Here is a 23,693-nt window from a genome sequence, read left to right on the forward strand (position 1 = left end):
TCTGGAAAACAGGCAGATAAGTGAACGCACCAAAATACGAACTTTCAACTCTAACGTGAAATCTGTGCTGTTATACGCTAGCGAAACATGGTGTGTATCAGTGGAGAACACTCAACGGCTGCAGGTGTTCATTAACAGATGCCTGCGGTATATAATTCGGGCCTGGTGGCCTCACAACTGGATCTCAAACAATGAGCTCCATCGTCGTTGTCACCAGAGGCCGATAGCAACAGAAATTCGGGATCGGAAGTGGGTCTGGGTCGGCCACACTCTACGTAAGGAGGGAACGAAATCTGTAAACAAGCATTAGACTGGAACCCAGCGGGACATCGCAGCAGAGGCAGACCCAGAGGCTCATGGCGGCGAAGCCTCAATAAAGAAATAAAAGAAGTCGACCGAAATCTAACCTGGACCTGTTGACGTTAGATTTCGGTCGACTTCTTTTATTTCTTTATAAAGCGATTGCCGGGCAACGCTCAGGATGGAGATCTTTCAAGTCGGCCCTTTGCAACACCGGAGGTGTACAGGATCCATAAACAATGTGGAATTCAGATGCCGTCAGAGTGTTTAATTTGTCTACCGAATCACCCCAAAAAAATAATATTCGGTCGGTGTTACGGCGAACCAATGAAGATATTGTGATTGTGTGAAGTTCAAGTAGGAACTGTGGTGCCAAGTTTTGGGAATCTATATAGATGAAATTGAACGAATTTACACGACGGATCAGCACCCCAGGAAAAAGGCTTTGGCAAGCGGAGTTGCAGCATCCATTGGGTCGATTGAACGACTGACGTTTGGGCACCTATTCATTGGAGTTTCCATCCCTGCAATTTACCAAATATAGGCAGGAGAACCTGTGCCGTACATAGAAGTGTTCTTTACTCAATTCGGTCCATGAACACATGTCTACAAATTACATTCGATGTCCTCTACTACTCCTGTTGAATCTCGAATTCAAGATTGAAAATCACCTCTGGAACAACTGGAGAGAGTTATTAAGGATGGCGAAATTTTAACACAGAGTACAATAATATCGCTAGACTCAATATGAACGCACTAGAACTTTTGCTGAGCTGAAGCAATTTAACTGTAGCAGTGACAGCAGCATCCTTGACATTAACAGCCAACGGACCTTACACTGTGCCACCAAAGTACTCTTTAATGGGTAAAAAAGTACCCTTTATGAAGTAAAATAGTTCAACTCATTAAAAGAGTAAACACCGTTTACTCATTAATGAGTAAACGGCCTATATGTCAGTATCAAGCGTAATTTTTACTCATTATCCGAAAAACTTTTTGTCCATTAAGGGGTGAATTTTACTCTTTATTATTCTTAAAATTTATATTGTTATTATTTAGCTATTGTCAAAAGCAGAAGAACATTAATTCAGGCATTATTCTTTATTTGATCATATTTATTCAAAGCAGAATACATAGGTACTTTACAATTGTTTATTTGATATTCGTTGATGCATAATTGCTGAAATTAAAACAAAAAAATCGTCTGGCTGCTTGCTTTTTTAGTTTCATCTATTTGCCGGCAGCAGCTGTTGATGCAGCATTCCACTGTTACGGGTTCAACTGCCAACCGATCTGTCCCTCCTTTCGGTCCGGATGCCTCGGCAGCATTGAAACGCCATTGTTGGAAGCGCCGGTCAGAAACAGGTTGTTCAGATCGCTGGATTCCATTCAGTTAGCGACCATTGCATGATGTATACTCTGCCCGTGCTCGCGTTCCAAGATGGGAAAATGCAGTGAAGGTATGGGGCATCACTGCTTCCACCACAGTCCAGATTGTTCGGCACTTGTTACTTGAGTTCCGGAAGCAAGCGATTAGAGTGATAGAAGGATAGAGACGGTTCCTTACTCCGATCGGAAATCCTATCACAGAGCATTGTCCCGATTTTAGCTATCAAGCCGCTTCTAGCTGTAAGGACGAGCTCCTGTCTCCGAAACTCGGATCACTCTGGAGTGCTGGCAGAAATAGCGCCGAGCCGAACCGATGATTTTGAACGTTGGTGGAACCGGCGACTTCCTTAAATGTCGTGTCCAGGATGGCTTTTGGGCAGTTGTTGTGAGCTAGAAAAACAAGAGTTATTATATATTTTTTTATTTTATTTCAAGAGATACTTACTTTTCTTCAACTCCACCAACATCTTTGATTATTATAAATAATAGACCAAGGGGTTTTTCACCCATTAAAGAGTAGTCTTTCGAAACATGTAAACGAGCACAAAACACCCATTATCAAAAAAAATTAAATACCCATTATTTTGACAGCTCCATATGCTGGTAAATAATGAGGGTTTTTTACTCTTTAATGAGTAATGCCAGGTTTACAGTGTACACAGCTACGAAACTTATGAATACCTTCGCAAACGTCGAATTGGCTACAGGTGGCCTCAATCTTAATGGAATCAAAGGATAAGAAGCAAAATGCATGCATGAAACATATGTTGTTTTCTTGGATATCCCTGGTGCACCATTTAAGCTTTTTCAATAGTGGAGCAACTAAAGCGGTGAGCACGTTCCAATTATTTACTTTTAACTTTGTTTATTTCATTGCTCCGTAATCCTAAAAAAATATTTAAAAAAAATACCACTATAAATACGTACAGGGCATCGTTTGCTGCTATTGCCGCGGATATTGTGGGAGTTCCAGGCAGGCTTGTAAAATGTCATCTGCATGTCATTTGACTAATTTGTTCATAACTTTCTTTAGATGCCAAATTTAATCCATAATTTTAGATGTACTCATAATGCTTGGAGTCTTCCCACGAACCTGAACTGAGTTCAACTTGAGTATAATTTTCTTCAGTTGCGTTTAGTTCCAAACCCGCATCGCTACTGTACTCAGGTTCGGGTGTATACCGCGTACCGAGCGGTACATGTATAAACTGAAGTACAAAACTTCGGTTCGAACTGTGGTACACCAAACACAGACGAGCTATATCCGAACAAAAGACGAAGTATGTCACTTCGACAAAAAGAAGCGAAAGGAGAATGGGAGAGGTTGTAAAGATAAGAGTTGGATGCTAGTGTTCTGATCCAGCGTTCTTTTTATATGTCGAAAGAAATTTTTAATCTTGTTTTTATTTTTTTCAGCAGAGAATAAAAAAGAATAATGTCGTTTTAGTTTATTCGCACCGGTGTAGGTAAACTTGCACTGGAATCGTTCGTTTTTAAAAACGCTGCAGTTCCATTCTTGCTTTAATTTGCCACCGGTGTAGAAAAATTTACACTTTGCCTGAATCGGGTAGGCTCCGCGTGGTAACAATACTTGTGTGATGTGGAATTGTCATAAGTTTCCTATTAGGTTTCTTATTAGGTCTTTCGTTTTTATTTTATTATCTGCTGATATCTATGCCTCATTAAAATTATCTTCTATATAATAAAAAAGAAATGGACTGTGTTTGTATCCGCATAACTCGAAAACGGCTGGATGGATTTTCTTCATTCCTTCAGCAAGTATGTTGGTTATCGTTTCCGACGGGTTTATATGATATTTCCTCATGCGAAAATTACATGAAAAGTTTAGTAAATAGTGAAAAATTAAAATTATGATTTGTTTGGAATCTTCGCATGGGCAGTTCACAACGCGCTTTATCGCCTACTATGCAGGACAACGTCTGCCGGGTCGACTAGTATTTGATAATGTGCATCAATGTTGTTGAAGTACAATCAGACGAGCTCGGTGGTCTAGTGGCTATCGCTTCTGCCTTATAAGCAGGAGGTCGTGGGTTCAATTCCAGGCTCGTCCATTTCCTACTTTGTATTTCTATCTTAGTTCTTTCTGTGTTTCACGTTCTACCAAAACGATTCCTACTGTTATAACCTTCCACACAATCCAAAAACCTCCCGTGGCACCTATGAGAGGTCGTAGAGTTCTCTGCATCTTTCTTAAGTAGGTGTCCAACAAACCATCCTTCCCCTTCCTCAGCATTCGCAAGGACGTGGCCAGGACAGATCTCGACTATTGGAGAGTGCATTGCTTCCATCTAAGAGTTAGTGATTAGTCCCAAATCAATATCTGTGGTAACGGATGAGAGTAATGCTACTCTCATACAATAGTCCTGGCTTGTACCACCTACGAATTTGTGCGAACTGCTAAATGCTAATGCTAAATGCTAATGTTGTTGAAGTACAATCAAAAGCTGCAAAGATTCTTTATACAAATACTTTCTATGTACAATTTTTTTATAATATTTATGGATTATTACAATTATCAGTGGTTAAAATAAACGATTAAATATATCAAAATCAACAAAAGTAGGTAGACATTAAAAAAGGGAGATCAAATTTCAATACATGTTAAATTTTCATAGAAAAATCTTTCCATATTCAATATTACCTTGCAGTCAGTCATATTACCTAACAATTAGTCAGTCTATTTTAGCTTTTCCCAACAAATATTGACATAATCTAAAAGTTTTTCACTGTGAAATTCTGAAATAGATCTCAAATTAATAGTCGATTTACATAACTATGTTGAAATCGAAAAATAATTTAAAATTTGCACATATGCGGTCAAGAACAGTGTTCTTGGTTTAACTTCAATCAGTTTTACGCATCATATCATTTTTAAAGCAAAGATATAAGGTGGACTTCAATTCAAAACTTGGATCATTCACATTCATTCACTGAATTTTTCTACTATTAATATAAATGTATTGTGTAATTATGTTCTACACTATTTATATGAAATAATTGGAGTAAAAGAAAAAATGTCAAGTTTCCAGAGACCGACTTTGAAGTAAATCCTGCAACGTGCTATTTTTTTAATTTAACCATCTATAAATGATATAATACATTAATAAAATATTTATGTTGAAGTCTACAAACTCATTATTTTTGGATAAAACTCAAATTTTACGATCATTTGTATACAGTTATCGAGGGGTGAGAATAGGGTTGAGAATAGGTCATTGTTTCAACAGCTTAGAATGTGTTTAGTGCCAGAAAATTAATTAATTATGAAAGTCCTTTTCGAACGATTTTGTTATCGACCTCTTGGCTGTCAGTGATGTCGATGGCGGTAATTGAAATAATCTTCATTTTTAATAAGTTTTAAATAAATATAAACATTTAATATGATTGGAATCCAGTAACTTTTCCACGGCTAGATTCCATAAATTTCTAGCATTCACAATTTATCAAATCCTACAAGAACCATTTGTTTTAGATTTTGTAGATTTTTCTACACTTACATATATTATTAACAATAAACAAAACCTTATGCCTAACCATGTTTTACGTTTTCAATTTGCAAAATTAAATTACAAAATTGGTGTAATAATGTATGCAATATAAAGTATATATTGAAAAACATTAAAAACAAGACGAAATTATAATATAAATCCTTGCATAAGTCTCAATAATATTTACTTGCTATTTGATTGACGGCATCACCAACTCCATCGAAAACATGTGTTGGCAATCAAAAAGTTGCACCTAAACTGTTCGTATTTGTGATGACAAATGTTGCACCTCCCGTGCTACCGTTCGGAATAAACGAACATAAGTGTGAAACACAACACGTCAGCTGTACTGTACCCTTACCGTACCGAAGTTTGAACTTGGGTTTGAAAATGAACTCGAACGCAAGTTCGGGTTTGAGTACATCATCGTGCGTTGCGGTTCGAACGGAAGAAGAGAGTTCAAAAAGAGTACGCGTACTCTTGTACCGAGCGGGTTTGATGTTCGTTGGGAAGACTGTGCTTGAGTAGGCCTATATTTTTGTCCAAGGGTACATTGCTCTAAATATAACATCGGAGCCTGAAAAGTGAAAACTCTCCAAAATGTCACGTGTCATTTGACATAATGTCATTTGAATGACATTTTGCCTCCCACGCCCCAGATTACATATTTACAGCAATGTCTTGTAAAACAAAGTTGTAGGCACATTTAAGCGCTACAAGTTCGTCATATATCATGAATTGATAGCTACCTTCTGGAAAAAGTTCTGATAAAATTATACAAACGAATGCAAATGACATTTTACAACACTGGTCCCAGGTATTCGGTTCAAGCTTTAGTTAGCAACGGTGGCTCTTCTTGACCTTCTATTCCCTGAGTAGTTAGTGCGAATAAGGGCGTCCTTGTGAAGTTTTGCTGTTCCTGTTATGAACAACTAGTACATCCTATTCCCTACACTTTCTGAAGAAACCTTTCTTGCTTCAGAAGTGAATCCTTTTCGTAGTACTAGCCTTCGTAACAAAAAGGGCACCATAACGGAGCATGAGATCTGATCAAATTATTCGTAGTACTACTTGACCAACAACTAATATCAATAATTCAGATCAGACTGTTCCTACCACATATCGGTAAAATTGAAGACTTTAATCGCTCTTGTATCCACTGCTCTGATTCGCGGAAACGGCCTACATAATTGAAGGACCCCGTTGAAAAACCACTCCCTGAACTGCGTGAGCAAGAGACAACAGTAATTATAATGAACGTTCAATCATGAGTCAGTCATCCGTCGTAGAGTAAACTGTTTTAATTATTGAAATTGTCACAGCGCAGCAGCAGCAGCAGCAGCGTGGCTATACGCGATAAAATATTTGCATGCGAAATTTCTCATTTTTTTGCTGGTGCTCTGATAATTGAATCAACATTCGTTGATTGGTGATTCTACCGAGAAGGGATGAAACCGCTGGCAGTGGATAAATATGTGACCAGAGCAACTTTTCGAAAGGCTGTATCGTGAAATAGATAATCAATGTTTTATACTTTTTTGCTATTGATTAATTTTACCCGTTAGTTTGTTTGTTGCTGTACGAATAAACACTTTTTGTGAAGCGTCGAAAAACCGCACAATACCCATTTGATAAGTCATCTTCTTTTTTCAGTAGCAATGACATGTCAGCAATCCTTAATGAGCAAAAAATTGATACCCCTTCCATGCATGCCATAAAATCCCTTTTTTTGCAGATCCGTTTCCGATAATTTCATAAATATATTCTTGGTACTCACGTTCTGCGGTTGAATTTCACTCTCCAATTGAATTGCCTGGAACTAATTTATTAATTTGAATTAACAATCATGGGTTCAAGTAGAAAATCGAATTACACTACAAGTCAACAAGGATTTCCAGTCTTTCAAACTTACCATAATGTGGTGGCAGCTATGAATAAATTTCACGGTAATTGTTTTCGATGCTTTATTTTATTATTGATTTATTCATTGAAATTGGATCGAAGCAATATACATTAGGAATATCAATTCGATTGTGATTGTAGTAATTTAAATAAAAATGATATGTAATATCATAGGGGGAAAGACGGCTTTGGCAGGTTTTGTTCTATTATTGACAGGGGGGACCAAATTTTATGAAATTTGGCCACAATATTCTTTGATATGCAAAGAACGTTTATGACAAATTTGAGCCTAATCAGTCATAAAAACCCCCTGCCAATAATAGAACAAAACCTGCCAAAGCCGTCATTCCCCCTATATAAAAATATATGATAATAATTCGTAAAATAATAATTTTCCAACTAATAAACTCGATTCAATAATTGAAGCAATTGACACTCATCCAATTACATGCATTCATAATGCCCGATGACTAATAATACAACCGACGCATCGCGTCTATGGCGAAAAATATTCATCATGGAATACAAAACATGTGTGCGTGTGTTTTTTTTTCATTGAGCTCCCAAGCCATAGTGAAAAACGACGCAACAACTCTTCAACATTGGTCTACCAACATCAGGTCCCCAGTGTAATGGAAAATCAAGCATACAAATCCTTTTGAATTAATTTTAGACTTCAATACAATTTCCCATAACAGAACTACTTAATGAGAATTTTCATTGCAACGCTTCCATTGGGATGACACCGAACTCGGTACTCGGATTCATTAGTTCTGGCACGCCGTATAATATAGTTTTCCATCTCGGAGTCTCCCGTTCCGGGAAAGCTTCGAATCAATTTGCAAAGCAATCCGTTGGCTGCAGAGCACTCGCTTCCCAACTTGATTAAGAGTTCATTCATATTCATATACCAGTAACTGGCGGATAAGTGCTTGAGTTATTGGAACAGGAAAGTACTATTTATTCAGCAGTGGAAGCATCCCATGCGGGAGCCTTCGTGTGTATGTGGCCTACAATTATGATTACCCTCCCGTGGGTCCTTTGTTCGAGCCGGCCGACGATGACGACGAAGGCGGTGGTCGAACATGCTCTGCCTGCTGGGAAAAGCCGTTTGGGGTGGTTCATGTACTACGTTGCTGATAATAACTAATAAGGATTGTTAACGCACGGCAGCCCGCCGTGTATCATTGGCCTGCCTGGAGGTCAATCGGATCACACTTGACTCCATGGATCGCTCCCTAGGAGGAAAGTATAAGTGGACCATTAAGGTATAGGTCCTAACATTCGGCACTCCGTGGCAATAGGGGTCCTTCGGGATGTCCCGTTCGACGCCGTCCAGTTCAACGAAGACCTCCCAGTTTTCGGAATCCGTCTCCGAGTTAGTTTCTTAGTGTTGTAAACGTCTATTTACCCTTCGGCAATCTGCTGCGCTTGATAAGAAAGGTAAGCAATATAATCGAAGAGTCTTCTTCCCCTGTCCTCCTCTTGGGGGACATTAGCGCGCATCACCCGGCCTGGGGTGATTCTTGGATTGATCTCCGAGGAACCACCATACTTGAATCGTTCTAAACCTTGAAACTGCGGACCTTGTACCGCTCAACAATGGTTCGCTCACCTTCTTCAACACGCTCTCAAGTAGGGAAGTTTCTGCAGACTTCCATGCCTCGCACCCGGACATTAGCCGGAAGCCAAGATGGCGCTATGATGCCGCTTACTGGGAGGCATTACATCCGACGCACGTTTGAACCCTTGAAGCCCACAACCCTTCCTGAGTTCACCCAAACCGTCCTGGATGCCGCCGTTGCCTGCATCCTGCAAACCAACAACCGGCCAGGACAAAAGATACTCAGCTGGTGGTCGGATGAAACGCGTCGGGTGGTTAAAGCGAGAAGAAAGGCCCTCCGAGCGCTACGGAGACTTCCCGCTTATTTATTTATTACCAAACTAAGGCTGGAGTGGCCTGTACAATACACAAAAATCTTCTCCATTCAGCTCGGTCCATGGCTGCACGTCGCCAACCACGCAGTCTGCGGAGAGTCCGCAGATCGTCCTTCACCTGATTGATCGACCTTGCCCGCTGTGCACCTCGCCTTCTTGTTCCCGTCGGATCGTTGTCGAGAACCATTTTCACCGAATTACCTTCCGACATTTTGGCTACGTGGCCGGCCCACCACATGAGACTTTTTTTCCTAGTTAACTATTTTAATCACTGCGACCATTCGTTAGATCTATTGTTGTTCCCGAAGGGAAACCAAGATTTTAGAAAGCAGCTGATTGATTTTCAGCAACGCTCAAACTGTAATTTTATTATTCATTAAATCATGGCAAATCACGCTTAAACTAATCACTTACAATAAACTGGTCTTCGCCTAGCTTCCAACACTCTTGCTTCCGTTCCTCTATTTCCAAGGGGGCCATTGTTTCGGCACCTTAATGTGGTTCAACGGATCGTTTAGCCTTTGAGTTTTGAACTCGAAGCGGCGATTTAACTAAATTTCCGTACTCGTAGTATCCAGATTTCACAAATATGGGATTACGATTCAACGATGCCTGGCACACTACTCAATTTAGCGAGAATTTTATTTAACTTATTCTACTGTAATTCAATTTTATCCGTATTTTCAATAAATTTGCAATGGCGCAATTGATCTAGCTAATGAATTTTATGTTTTTGTTTTTGTTATCATTTCTTCTCCTATCTACTACTACCATCATATCTTCTCTTCTCATCTCTTATACTATTACTACTACTAGGCGCGAGCTGTCATGTTGCCCGTTATGCTGCAACCAGGGCTGTTAATGCGGCGTCGTAATAATTGTGATATATGCCCCATTGCGAGAGACTTCCTGCTGGTCATCCTGATAAGGAAAATGCCCTTCAGGCCCTACCCGCTGCCGAACTCTGGAGGAAAATAAACGCGCTTAGTGGCAAGCGAAGATCTTCCTCCATCCACCTCGATACATTCTACCGAAGTAGCCAACATGCTTGGGGAGTACTTCGCCGGGCTGTCGTACGTCGGTGAACGACTACTCCACCGAATTCCAGCGGACAATCACTCCGTCCGTTCTTGTCCCTTGGAATTTACAAAATTCTGACTTCAATCTACAGTTCTCGGTGACTGAGTTACCTTCACCCTCTCCAACAGCAATGGGAAATCCACCGGTCCCTACGAGATAGGGTACCCTATGCTCAAAAAGCTCTCGCCTTCTGCCAAGATTCAGTTCCTAGAGTTGGTCAACCAAATGTGGGCTGACCAAACCTTCCGGGAGGAGTGGCGAAAAAGTTTGATCACCCCATTCTTAAGAACAACATCTCCTCCCGGGATGTCACTAAGTATCGGCCCATTTTGCTGAACACTTGTGTGTCCAAGGTCGTCGAAAGGTTGGTGAATCGGCGACTGCGCGAAAAACTAGAAGCAGCACGCATTCCGCCCAGGGTACAGTACTGGCACGCAAACTTGGGTGACGTTTTGCAACCCCCTTATAACGAGGGCAAACACGCTGACCTGGTAACTCTGAATATCTCCAAGGTCTTTAACAGGACTTGAACCTCCTTCGTTCTTCGTCCAGCGAGTGGGGATTTTCCGCAAACATCCATGCGTTTGTTCGGAATTTTCTCATAGGGTGCTTCTTTATCGCCTTTAAAGTAAAGTTCGAAGACTTTCCTGGAGGAAACTGGAGTACCCCAGGGTTCCGTTCTGGCGGTGATGCTGTTCCTTGTCGCCATGAACGCGAGCTCTAACAATAAAATTGCAAAAGTTCTTGGAGTATCCATCGACCGGCGCCTCTTGTTTCTATCGCTCTTACGCGAAGGCAAAGTTAATTGTAGACCAGAGTAAGTCTGGTGCGGATGCTTTTCAAACCGCACCGAACTAATAACAGGATGCTGCGGTTAAGGATAGTGCAATATATCATTGATAGCCGCTTACTCTACGACTTGGAACTTACTTATATCGCTCACCGTAACTTACTTACTTACTTATGGATCCTGTACACCTCCGGTGGTGCAAAGGGCCGACTTGAAAGATCTCCATCCTGAGCGTTGCCCGGCTATAGCTTTAACCTGTTGCCAGGTTAGATTTCGATCGACTTCTTTAATTTCTTTATTGAGGCTTCGCCGCCATGAGCCTCTGGGTCTGCCTCTGCTGCGATGTCCCGCTGGGTTCCAGTCTAATGCTTGTTTACAGATTTCGTTTCCGCCCCTACGTAGAGTGTGGCCGACCCAGCCCCACTTCCGATCCCGAATTTCTGTTGCTATCAGCCTCTGGTGACAACGACGATGGAGCTCGTTGTTTAAGATCCAGTTGTGAGGCCACCAGGCCCGAATTATATACCGCAGGCATCTATTAATGAACACCTGCAGCCGTTGAGTGTTCTCCACTGATACACACCATGTTTCGCTAGCGTATAACAGCACAGATATCACGTTAGAGTTGAAAATTCGTATATTGGTGCGTTCACTTATTTGCCTGTTTTTCCAGATATTTCTTAAACTCGCAAAGGCAGCCCTTGCTTTCTTGATCCGAGCGCCTATGTCGATCTTGGTACCGCCGTCTGACGCCATTTGGCTACCAAGATATTGGAAGCTTTCAACATTCTCCACTGGTTGCCCGGCTACTGTGAAACTGGAAGGAGTCACCGTGTTTACATCCAACGATTTGGTTTTGTTGACGTTGATGACTAAACCTGCCGAAGAGGAGCGCTCGGCAAGGTCGTTGAGCTTGCTCTGCATATCAGAGGGCCGTTGCGCGAGGAGTGCAACATCATCCGCCAATTCGAGGTCATTTAGGTGCTCCATGGTTATAGGCTGCCATAACAGCCCGCGGTTTGGTTCACGGTCAATCGCATCTACCAGAATCTCGTCGATTACGATGAGGAACAGTAACGGTGATAGAATACATCCTTGCCTCACACCAGCTACGACCCGGATAGGGTCGGACAAGACCCCATTGTGCAGCACTCTACACGAGAAGGCCTCGTACTGTGCCTCGATGAGGCCGATGATTTTCTCAGGAACTCCCTTGCGTCTCAGGGCGCCCCACATATTCTCGTGATTGAGACGGTCGAAAGCTTTTTCGTAGTCAATGAATACCAAGTAAAGGGACTCTTGGAATTCGTTGACCTGCTCCAGAATGATGCGGAGCGTGACAATATGGTCCACACAGGATCTTCCGGCACGGAATCCGGCTTGCTGCCGCCGGAGAGTCGCATCGATGTTCTCCTGAATCCGGGCTAGGATAATTTTGCACAGAACTTTGAGAACGGTACACAGCAACATAATGCCTCGCCAGTTATCGCATACAGTCAGGTCACCCTTTTTGGGCACCTTCACTAAGATACCTTGCATTCAGTCGACCGGGAAAGTTGCGGTGTCCCAGATATTACGAAATAAACGATGCAGTAGTTGAGCGGATGTCATGGGGTCAGCTTTGAGCATCTCGGCTGATATGCGGTCGCCCCTGGGGCTTTATTCGATTTCATGCTTTGGATGGCTGTTTGAATCTCTAGCAGTGATGGAGCTTCGGTATTGACGCGTGTTATACGTCGGATCCTAGGCAGATCATGCCAAGGTGCTCGAACCAGCGTTTCAGCTGGTCAGTTGGGTCGGTCAATAACTGATCATTCGCGTCTTTCACAGGCATCGTTGCATTCATCTTCGCCCCGCTTAAGCGTCGTGAGATATCGTAGAGGAGGCGAATGTCCCCGGTTGCGGCGGCTCTCTCTCCTTCGTCGGCCAGAGAGTCTGCCCACGCTCGAGCGGGCTTGGTAGTCATATGGCTACAGCTTCTGTCTCATACGCAGGAGGTCGTGGGTTCAATCCCAGGTCCGTTCCATTCTCCTACTTTGTATTTTTCTCTTTATTTCTCATGTTCTAGCAATCGATAGAACTGGAAATGGACTTTCATACCGTTTCCATTACTATTCTTATACCTTCAACTTGAGTATTCTAACAGTAATCTGCTAGAATTGGAAATGAACTATAGAGCTCGTTTCCTACATCCAATTAGAAATTCCATAAGTTACCTTCTCCTATCGATCACATTGGCAGCTCGTTAACCAAGACCGTCCTCTGCCTCTCCAACCTATCCCAGAAATTCCAACAAATTCCGCATGAACTCGTGGCAAGTGCAGAGGTATATTCGGCTTGCAGTGGGCGAGTGATTGCATCATCATTTCCTCCCCCTTCCCTACATTGACTTGCATTCTGACGTGGCAGGCGCCAGTATGACCTAACAAATGAGATCACCAGTACTTGTACATTGAAGATGTGTGCTAGTCCCAAGCAAACATCTGTTGGTTCCCTGTGCAAGAACAGCTGATCTGGTCATAATGGAGTAGCAACTACGAGCAGTCAATCAAGCTCAAGCTCAGAGAGTCTGCCCACGCTCGCTTGTCCCGTCGACATGAGCGTTTTACTTCCTTCTCAAGAGCCGCGTATCGTTGACGGGCTAAGACTTTGGCTCCTCTGGTTTTCGATCGCTCTATCGCGGCTTTGGCTTCTCTTCGCTCCTCTATCTTCCTCCAGGTCTCATCGGTGATCCATTGTTTTCTCTGGGTGCGCAATTCGCCCCGATTGTTGTCGCTGGTGGCGATGAAGGCATTCTTGATGGCGGTCCATTGGTTTTCCACGCTGCCACCTTCCGGAATATCTGCAGCACGCGTCTCCAGTTCTTCAACGAAGGATTGTTTCACCGTGGCATCTTCCAGTCGGCGTGTGTTGAATCGTCGTCCAACTCTTTCCTCCTGCCGACGAATCCGCGCAATGCGCAGGCGTATGTCGCCGATGAGGAGGTGATGATCAGACGCGATATCGGCACTACGTTTATGCCGTACATCAAGAAGGCTCCGTTTCCATTTTCGGCTGATGCAGATGTGGTCGATTTGATTTTCTGTAAAGCCGTCACGGGAGACCCACGTGACCTTGTGAACCGGTCGATGAGGGAAGAGCGATCCCCCGATCACCATGTCGTTATTACCACAAAATTCTGCGAACAGCTCTCCGTTTTCGCTCATTTCTCCTAGACCATGGCGTCCCATAATGTCGGATCCGATCTTCGCATTGAAGTCGCCCAAACAGATCTTGATATCACCCTTCGGAATTCTATCTACGACGGCATCGAGTTGACTGTAGAAGTTCTCTTTGTCTTGCAGATCGGCAGCATCGGTTGGCGCATAACATTGGATTATAGTAAGGTTTCGGACCCGTGTTCTAAATCTGGCAACGATTATCCTTTCACTTATAGGTTCCCACTTCATAAGCGCAGAGTGTGCCTGAGCGCTTAGTAGGAAGCCAACTCCGCGATGCCGGGGAGCGTGTTCACCTCGTAAACCAGAGTATAGCAGAACTTGTCCCGACGGCGTTCTGTGTTCTCCAAAGTTTGGCCAACGGACTTCACTCAGTCCCAGGATCTCAAGCTTCATGCGGCGTGCCTCATTGGCAAGTTGTGCCAATTTACCCTGCTGGGCTAGGGTTAAAACGTTCCATGTTCCTATTCGTGTCCGTTGTTTCGCGCTAAGAGTCGTCGCCGTAAAATCAGTCCGTATTCTTTCATTATCGGATTCTCGAACAAATTGATGTTTCGGGAACAGTAGGTTGTTGGCCCAAGGTTCCCTATCCACCGGGATGGGGCTGCCATCTTAGGTATAGCTTCCGGGGAATAGCATTTCATACTCAGCCTCTGGATGCCAGAACAGACGCTGTTGGAGCCGCACCTCCTTGGTGGACAGACGCTCGATCAGTCGGGTCAAATTTGTTTAAAGTCCCACCCAACACCAGGACTAGGCTAGTGCGTTTTGAGCGGCACACGGTCGCTTTGATAGGGCCTGCTTGGGGACACATGCAGCTTTTTATAGAAGTTCAACAGAGCCCACTGTCGAACCCCACCACATCCTAGGCAGACCCCACAGGACGCACCCTCTCACTCTAGCTGATGTCAGAAGGACAACAGTGCCCAGGCTGCACTACCAGCTAAGTACGCAACGCTGGCGGTCAATTGTCATCGGAAGACCCGTGGAAGCGTGAGTATTGGAACTTGTGATGACCAGAGCTATGTTAGGCGCCCCTTCCCGGATGTCAACTCACCATTTCGCAGCCCAAATCCTGTCATCGCTACATCGGAATCATTGTTATCATGGCCATGAAAGTTTTCAAGGTTTAGCATAAGCCCATTAGTTTATCGTCCAACCCGAATGCACTCGTTTATTAAAATAAAAAAAGCACTCATCTGTTTGGAATTATTCGCTTCCTCAACCTTCAACAGATTGCAGATTTTCTACGCAAAATGAACCATGTCAATCGTATGCTGTACGGCGATCGTCACCGGGATGCACGCCTGCTAGTCGTAAGGAAGCCCCTGATCCCCTCAACGCAGTCGAGCCCTTCCTGCCAGCGTTCAGCAGTCATCCCGGTCCTGCGTTTGAGATCGAAATAGGGGGCTTCCGCACTCCAATCGCTGGCAAGTATTCATCCGATTCGAACAATTCACTCCCTCAATCATTCACCGCTCGCAGAGTAACATCAAATCACAACCTCGATGACATCACCATATACTACCAAAACGTGCGAGGATTACGCACCAAACTGGACGACTTTTTCACTGCCATAAGCGCGTCATCCTACGACATAGTGGTTCTAACTGAAACGTGGCTGGACAGTATTATTGAATCCATGATGCTGTTTGACGAGAGGTATACTGTCTATCGATGTGACCGAAACGCGCTCACCACTAGGAAAAAACGGGCTGGGGGAGCGCTTATTGCCGTTTATAATCGATTGCCATCGTCGTTGTTGGCAGTTACAGATCACTCTATAGAACACATTTGGACCTTTGTTAAACTTAGTTGCCACTCACTGATTATCGGAGGGATCTATATCCCCCCTGACAAGTTCGAGGATTATTTAGTTATGCAGCGTCATATCAACTGTGTTGAAGAGATAGCTATGGGGATTAACGAAGGCGATAAAATAGCAATATTTGGAGACTACAATCTACCTGACATACTGTGGATAGCGACAAACCATCCGTATTGTCACATTGACAGCTCTGGTTTCTCTTTATCCCGATCATGTACAATCTTCTTAGATGGTATGTATTCATCTGATTTTGAACAAATCAATAATGGTAGAAACTACGCTGGCAATACGCTCGATCTTATCCTTGTCAACCAAGCATTAGATGGTCTTTTCATTTTGGAAAACATCGTCTATCCATTGGTACCAGCTGATCCGGCGCATCCGCCTTTTTGTCTGCTTATCAAAGACTGCTTTAATTCTACTGAGATTATGAACGCTGACGACGAATTAGACTTCGCTTCTTTCGATTATAAAAGGGCAAATTACGATGCTTTGAATCAAAGATTGGCAGAAATTGATTGGTCCACTGTATGCCCAAGCACCAACATAGATGGATAGGGTGGAAAATTTCTCCCAAATTCTCCATCACGTGTTCGGCGATTATATACCTTTGCAACGTCCATCTGTGAAACCACCGTGTTAGACCACTCAGAACTCAGTGAACTCAGAAACCTCAAGAGAAAGCGAAATGCGGCTCATCGTACATGTCGGACCCTCCGATCAGCGTCAATCAAAAAGACCTATAAAATCTGCAGTTATCGTGACAAATCATTGAATAACAAGCTCTATTGTCGATACGCAAGAAAAATTGAACGCAATCTGAAGCGCAACCCTAAGCAGTTCTGGAATTTTGTTAATTCCAAGCGAAAGGACACAGGACTACCTTCTGCTATGCATCTGGATCATCGTGCTGCAAGGACATGTGCTGAAAAATGCTCGCTGTTTGCTGAATTCTTCGCTTCGGTTCTCGACAGTCCACTAGCTACCAGTGAATCAACGGCTGCACTGAGTTTCGTCCCGAGTGAGATTACAGACGCAGAAGACCTATTGATTGCATTGTCTAAATTTAAAAATGTCATTCCGACCAGGTCCGGATGGGGTGCCTGCCAGTATTCTTAAGAAATGCTCGGCCAATTTGATAGCGCCTCTTCAACACATTCTCAATTTATCGTTGCGACAATCTTGTTTTCCAACTCTATGGAAAAAATCATTCATGTTTTCGGTGCACAAAAAAGATGCTAAAGATGACATAAAACATTATCGAGGGATTACATCCTTATGCGCGTGCTAGAAGCTAATGGAAATCATCGTTTCGAGCTACACATTCTTCCGCGTGAGGCACAAAATCATCTTCACAAAACAACATGGTTTTTACCCGGGGCGAAGAGTTACCACCCCAGGTAACCAGTAAGCATTATATAAAGCATTTAAGTGGCATTATATGCGCCTTTACTGCAAAGCATTAAATGCCAATAAGCCCTATAGTCGCCTTTAATGCTATTTTAATGCAGGTTTTGGCCCAATATATGGCTGCTTAAATGCTCAATCCTACTTTATCGATAAAGTAGAAATTTTGCTGAGTAGCATTTATTCAGCATCCGAAATGCTGAATAAATGCTTAATTTTAAAAACAAGAAAAAATGTTTTTTCAATGGCATTTTTTTTCTCATTATTTTTTTACATAGTTTTTTTTTCATATTATATCGTTATTGTATTTTCATAATTGAAATGGAACATAATTTTTACTTTCTTCGAGCGGGATTCGAACTCACGCTCTTGCCACCCGACGCTGTAGTTGTCATCGCCCTTACCAGCTGGCCCATAAGAGAGAGATGGTAGTGGGAATAATTTTGCCCAACATAAACAAAACCCCCTTTTAGGATCATTGAAACTTAATCTAACTCATCTCAGAATGCAACCGTCACAAACGTCATACCCAGTTGCAATGAAACAGCTACAGCTGCTTTAATGCATTAATCGAAAATAGTGCAATGGAATAATCAAATGTAGCTAAACTATGTAATTAGTGATAGGGTTAGGTTAACGACAATTACTCCTGTCAATGGTAGGAATGGAAAAAACATTCTGCACGTACCGATTTCTATTTTCAAATTTAAGTTTATTAAACATATATGATTCCATATTGGAAAACGTTTGACGTATGAACACTACAGGCCTTAAAGTGGCACTAATGTAGCTGTTCCATTGCACTTAACGAAAAACAACATTGTGCATTCAAAATGCTATTATAAGACTATGCCTCTCATGATTGCTTTGAGAATGCTTATTTAGAACAGCCAGGTTTTCGAAATGCTTATTTACAGCATGAAGCATATGCAATGCCATTATAATGCTACTATAGTGCTTACTTTAATGCTTATTGGTTACCTGGGACCAATCTAGTTGAATTCTCTTCGCTTTGCTTGCGGAATATTGGTCGAGGAAAGCAGATTGATTCCGTTTACACCGATCTGAAGGCTGCTTTTGATTCTTTTAGCAAAACTCGAAAAATTGGGCTTTTCTTCTCGGCTTGTTTGTTGGTTCAGATCCTATCTGTTGTTACCGGCGGGTAACATTTGATTGTTGTTTTCACTAGAGTGCGGAAAATGAGGGACTAAGTTTATACAGTTAGACGCGTAAACCCAACGGTCATTTTGGATGCCTACGCGTGGGCAGTCGATAAAGGCGCGCAAATGAACTGCGCCAAGAGATGGGTGATTGGTGGGTAACTGGAGGCACTGAACTGAAGTGGAGGAAACAGCAAAAACGACTCGGGGAGTTACTGTCGTGTCGTCTGATAGGGAAGGCAATGTACGAGTGGGAGGCATAAGGCAGTAGAGCTTGATAAGTCACGAAAGCTAGAGGTCAAGATCATTTTTCTTCGAGTGCGAGGGATCAAGTTTCCGATCCAGTGTTGGTCGTGCGGTTTTTTCGTGGATAATACCCGGAGTGAGATCTGTAGTGTAGTTAATCTGTAGTGCAGAAAATAACCAGCAATCCACTGCTGCAAGTGACTGGTGTCTACAGCCGGCAGTTATCCACCCGTTCCGGTCAGAATTCGGCTCCGGAAAACCCGGCAAAGTATTACCGCAAAGCACCAAGCCACGTGTCGCAGATTCCCGCCGCCTGGAAGATCAGCAAGGCAAGCCGCGCCACCAAACCAAGCTGGTCATTCGCACCTTCCACGTGCCCGTTAAACGGAGAGGGTTGCCCGACGCCACCGATTCGCTTCGTCAGCGTGACGTACGGTGCTTTATCATCTAATCGGATCACCGCTCACCGCACCACCAGACCACCTCAAGCCACCTTCGAAGCCGTCGTCCGCTGTCACGTGCCAACGTCAAAACCTCCAAACCGTTAACGAAACCGCCCCCGGCGGACACACGCCATCAACACGCTACACAGTCAGCATCGTCGAAAATCGCTACCGACCATTGAAGCCGCCTGCCACCGCCCTCCATCTTCACCTCCGTCTCCAACTCCGCCGTCGTCGCTGCCGCCATCCGGCCTTCTGAGCCGCAGTCCAGTAAATTCCTTTTGCCCTCACGGAAGTGTGACCGACTAGGACAAATAAAAGTATTGGGTTGACCGTAAGTAAAAACTTTAAAGATAGGTTTCCGCATTCCGAAAGCTTCCCCAGCGTTAATACCCCCTGAGACCCGGAGCCAAAAGAGGACTTGCGTACCCTCCCCGGAGGCTGCCGTTGGCTCTAGACCAGCAGCCTGGGGTTTGATGCCGATTTCCCTCTGAAATCGAGCCCAGCGGTTCCGGGGTCGAAAAGAGGTCTTATACTGTGTGACAGAAAGCTGGCTGTACAAATAGGCTCATCTGTTTCGGATTGGTTCACAAACGGGTCTGGTGTACCACAGGGAAGCAATCTTGGGCCGTTGCTTTTCTTCCTCTTCTTCAACGTTGTAGTCATGTACATTGGTGAAGGCTACTGCATTTTATATGCTGACGACATGAAAATATATGTTGTAGACGATCAACCGTCGGATTGCATCAAGCTGCAGGAGCTCTTACATCGGCCTCTCGTCTGGTGTCGAGCCAATCACATGACTTTGAGCGAGCCAAAGTGTTCCATCATAAGTTTCCATCGCAAGAAGTGCCCGATCATACAGAACTACGTAATCTGTGATGAACCGCTAAACCGTGCTTTTTCTGTTCGAGATCTTGGAGTTGTTCTGGATGCCGAGCTGACGTTCAAAGAACACCAAGAAGAAGTTATCAAGCGAGCTCGTCGTCAACTTGGGTTTGTGTCTAAAATCACTAAAAAATTTCGTGACCCATATACGTTGAAGTCATTATACGTTGCGTTGGTCCGTCATATCCTGGAAACAGCTTCGTTGGTATGCGATCCGTATCAAGTAACAATGATCGAAAGATTTGAATCGGTGCAACGAAAATTCATAAGATTCGCCCTACGTTTTCTGCCCTGGAATGACCCATCGCACCTTCCACCGTATGCAGCCAGATGTCAACTGATTGGCATCGAAACTCTGAAACAGCGTAGGAGAAACGCGAAAGCGATTTTTTTTGCCAAAGTTCTGGTTGGAGAAGCGGATGCCCCCAATATTTTGGCGCTAATGGACATCAATGTGCCTGCGTATACGTTCCGTTCTAGTGCCTTCCTCCGTTTGCCTCGACGACACCATGACTACGACCTGAATGAACCAGTTCGATCAATGATGATCGTATTCAACGAGACGTATTCGAATTTTGACTTCGATTGACAAAGTGATCGTAGAATTTAGGTTTTTATGCTACGTACACACCAGTCAAGCAGTTCGACGAACATTGACTCCACCCCCAAGAAAACGCTTCGGTTGCTGCTTTGTTGGAACGTGTGTGAAGTTGTTCGAACAACCATTTGACAGTTGGCGGCTCGGTTGGAAAAAATTAAAACGGTTTGATTTTGGTTTGAGTTGTCGGGGGTGGAGTCAATGTTCGCCGAACATGTTTGAGCATTTGTAGTGAAGTTGCACAAACCCCCATATATTTTTTGATGGTTGGTGCTCGAGATGGTGCTTCGGTCGTTCGTGTGTGATATTGTTGGTCGAATAAATTGATTGTTCGTGTCGGTGTTGATAAAAATTGATGAATGTTGGAATAAACGGGAGGTGGAGTCAATGTTGGTCGAACTGCTTGACCGTGTGTACGTTCCATTAGAGTTAAGATTCATTAAGACAAACATACAATGTCGGATGATCATTATAACAACAATAAACAATAAACAAAACTGGAATTACGTTTTCGATTATTTCGTTGGTAGATTGGTTTGTTTCAGACTCCTATTCCTCTTCGGTAAGTGGGTAAACGGTGGCTTAAGGGAATACGAGGAGCAACACGGGATAAGGGAGAAGAGTTGGGTTTCCGCAATTTTGGCAGGTGTTTTGAAATATTTAGCCAGCAACCGTTCAAAGATTTCCCCTGAGGTACACACTTAATTTTTTTCGCCGAGGCCGGCAAAATATATTACCGAGAATCCAACAGCTGAGATGTCGGTAAAAATCTCGGTAAAAGTTCGAATTACCGACTGGTCGTAAAATGTGTGAAAACATCCAGCTGTCAAAATTTGCCGTGCTGTTCGGCAATAGGTTGCCGAAGTGTTCGGCAAAGTGCTTTACCGAAATCTTGTAAATTATTGCTTTCTTTTGTTGGTTTTTAATGAAACATAATAAAAAAAACAAAGCGTAATGCAGCAGGAAATCAAAAAAATATTTATTCACGAATAATATGGACATAAAATGAATTTATAAAAAAAATTAAATATTTTTTTACACAAAATACGAGCTTCAACGATGGCGAGCTGGAAACCTCTTCCATGTCACGAAAATCGTTTTCAATCATTTTGATGGTATGTCCTAAAAAACAATATTTAAGCCCGAATAAGTAATAGTAAATTTAGTAAAAGTAATTTTAGATTTTAAGACTTACTTGGAGATATTTTAGGCAGCCGTTGTCGGAAAACCATTCAAGTTGTTTGTTTTTTTTTTGTTCAACACGTGCTTTTGCGGCGTTTTGACGTTTGACAAATCTATTTCTCCGAAAATCGGTAAAGTGGATGGTTTACCGACGATGATCGCAATATATTCTGCCGAATTTCAGTAGTACATTTAACTAGCTGATTTTCGGTAATAACCTTAAAAATATTTCGGTAAAACAATATGTTTTGACGATATTCGTTAAATGATTTTACCGAAATAAAATCTGGCTTTTAAGTGTGTATTGTCTCAAGAAGGCAAATCAACAGACTGGTGGCGCTAAAGCAACTAAAGTTATATAAAACCTCGTACGGCTCGTAGGCTTAATTTCCATTCTTTAATTAAACTTTGGAAAGTCCCAAAATCGGAGGCCATTTTGAACCCCCTGCCCCTTCAAGTATCCTTGGTCCATGCAACAAGTGAAGAATTCTGATGGATGGACTTAATGATGGACAAAAAAGAGGTAAATATGTTTTCCGCGGGCGGTTGATTTGTAGCCTAGATTCGTAGCAAAGTGTGCTGTCATGCTGACGCGGCAAGCGATGCGGACCACGTCTAAGCACTCGTAAAGCAGAATATCAGCAACAAATATTTTGTCTTGGACGCGTTCGCGCATGCACGCACACGTGTCAGTACGGCCATAGCTGTCACACACCCTACTGTCATCGCCTATCTCTCCAATGGGAAAAAATGGTGGCTAACATCTCTGGGGTTAGCGCGCGGTGGGCCCCACTGACAATTCAAAATTAGTAAACAAAAACATCATTTCAGGACTAATTTTCTGTGATGGAGTAATTGTTGTTGAGCGATTTGAATGATTTTATTACTATTATCGTTATGTACCACGTATTCGAAGCCGTGGAAAATGTGTTCAATTTTCAATTTAATTGAAATAAGACCGTCATTCAACACAACACGGTTAGAACGGTGCAAAACAAATTTGAAAATTTGGTAACAATATTGTATCAGAAAATAACGCCCACAGCAAAATAATAACGTGAATTTTATGCTGGAGCCAGAAGCATAGCTGTGTGTCATCCGGCTGCTGTCAGACGAGCGACTACAACTTAGGCGATGCTGAAGGTGGATATGTTAGAATCCTGATCCGGTCTAGAAAATGTTGCAAAATGAACATCCTGTGAAATGTCTGAAGTAACATTTTTCGAAATCAAACCTTTTCGCTTATATCTAGCGGACACTAGTCCGTTGGATTATAAGCTATTATAAAAGAGGTTTGATTTCGAAAGATGTTAAAGTTTACTTTACTTGAATGTTGAATATTTACAAGCCTCACGATTTGAAATGTGCGTCGGCAGCGTTTGTCGTAGTTTTGATTCATGGCGTTGGCAATGTTGACGTCACGGCGAATGTAATATCAGCCAGGGGCATCGTAGAAGGCATGAATTGTTGGACTACGTTTTATTATTGGTTAATGAGGGTGGCTCCTTAGCCGTGCGGTAAGACGCAAAGCAAGACCATGCTGAGGGTGGCTGGGTTCGATTCCCGGTGCCGGTCTAGACAATTTTCGGTTTGGAAATTGTCTCGCTTCCCTGGGTTTAAATATCATCGTGTTAGCCTCATGATATACAAACGCAAAAATGTTAACTTGACTTAGAAACCTCGTAGTTATTAACTATGGAAGTGCTTAATGAACACTAAGCTGTGAGGCGTCTCTGTCCCAGTGTGGGGATGTAATACCAATAAGAAGAAGAAGAAGAAGAAGAAGAAGAATGAGGGTGGCTCAAAAGTTCGACC

Source organism: Armigeres subalbatus, chromosome 1 (assembly GCF_024139115.2).
Source record: "Armigeres subalbatus isolate Guangzhou_Male chromosome 1, GZ_Asu_2, whole genome shotgun sequence".
Classification (NCBI taxonomy): domain Eukaryota; kingdom Metazoa; phylum Arthropoda; class Insecta; order Diptera; family Culicidae; genus Armigeres; species Armigeres subalbatus.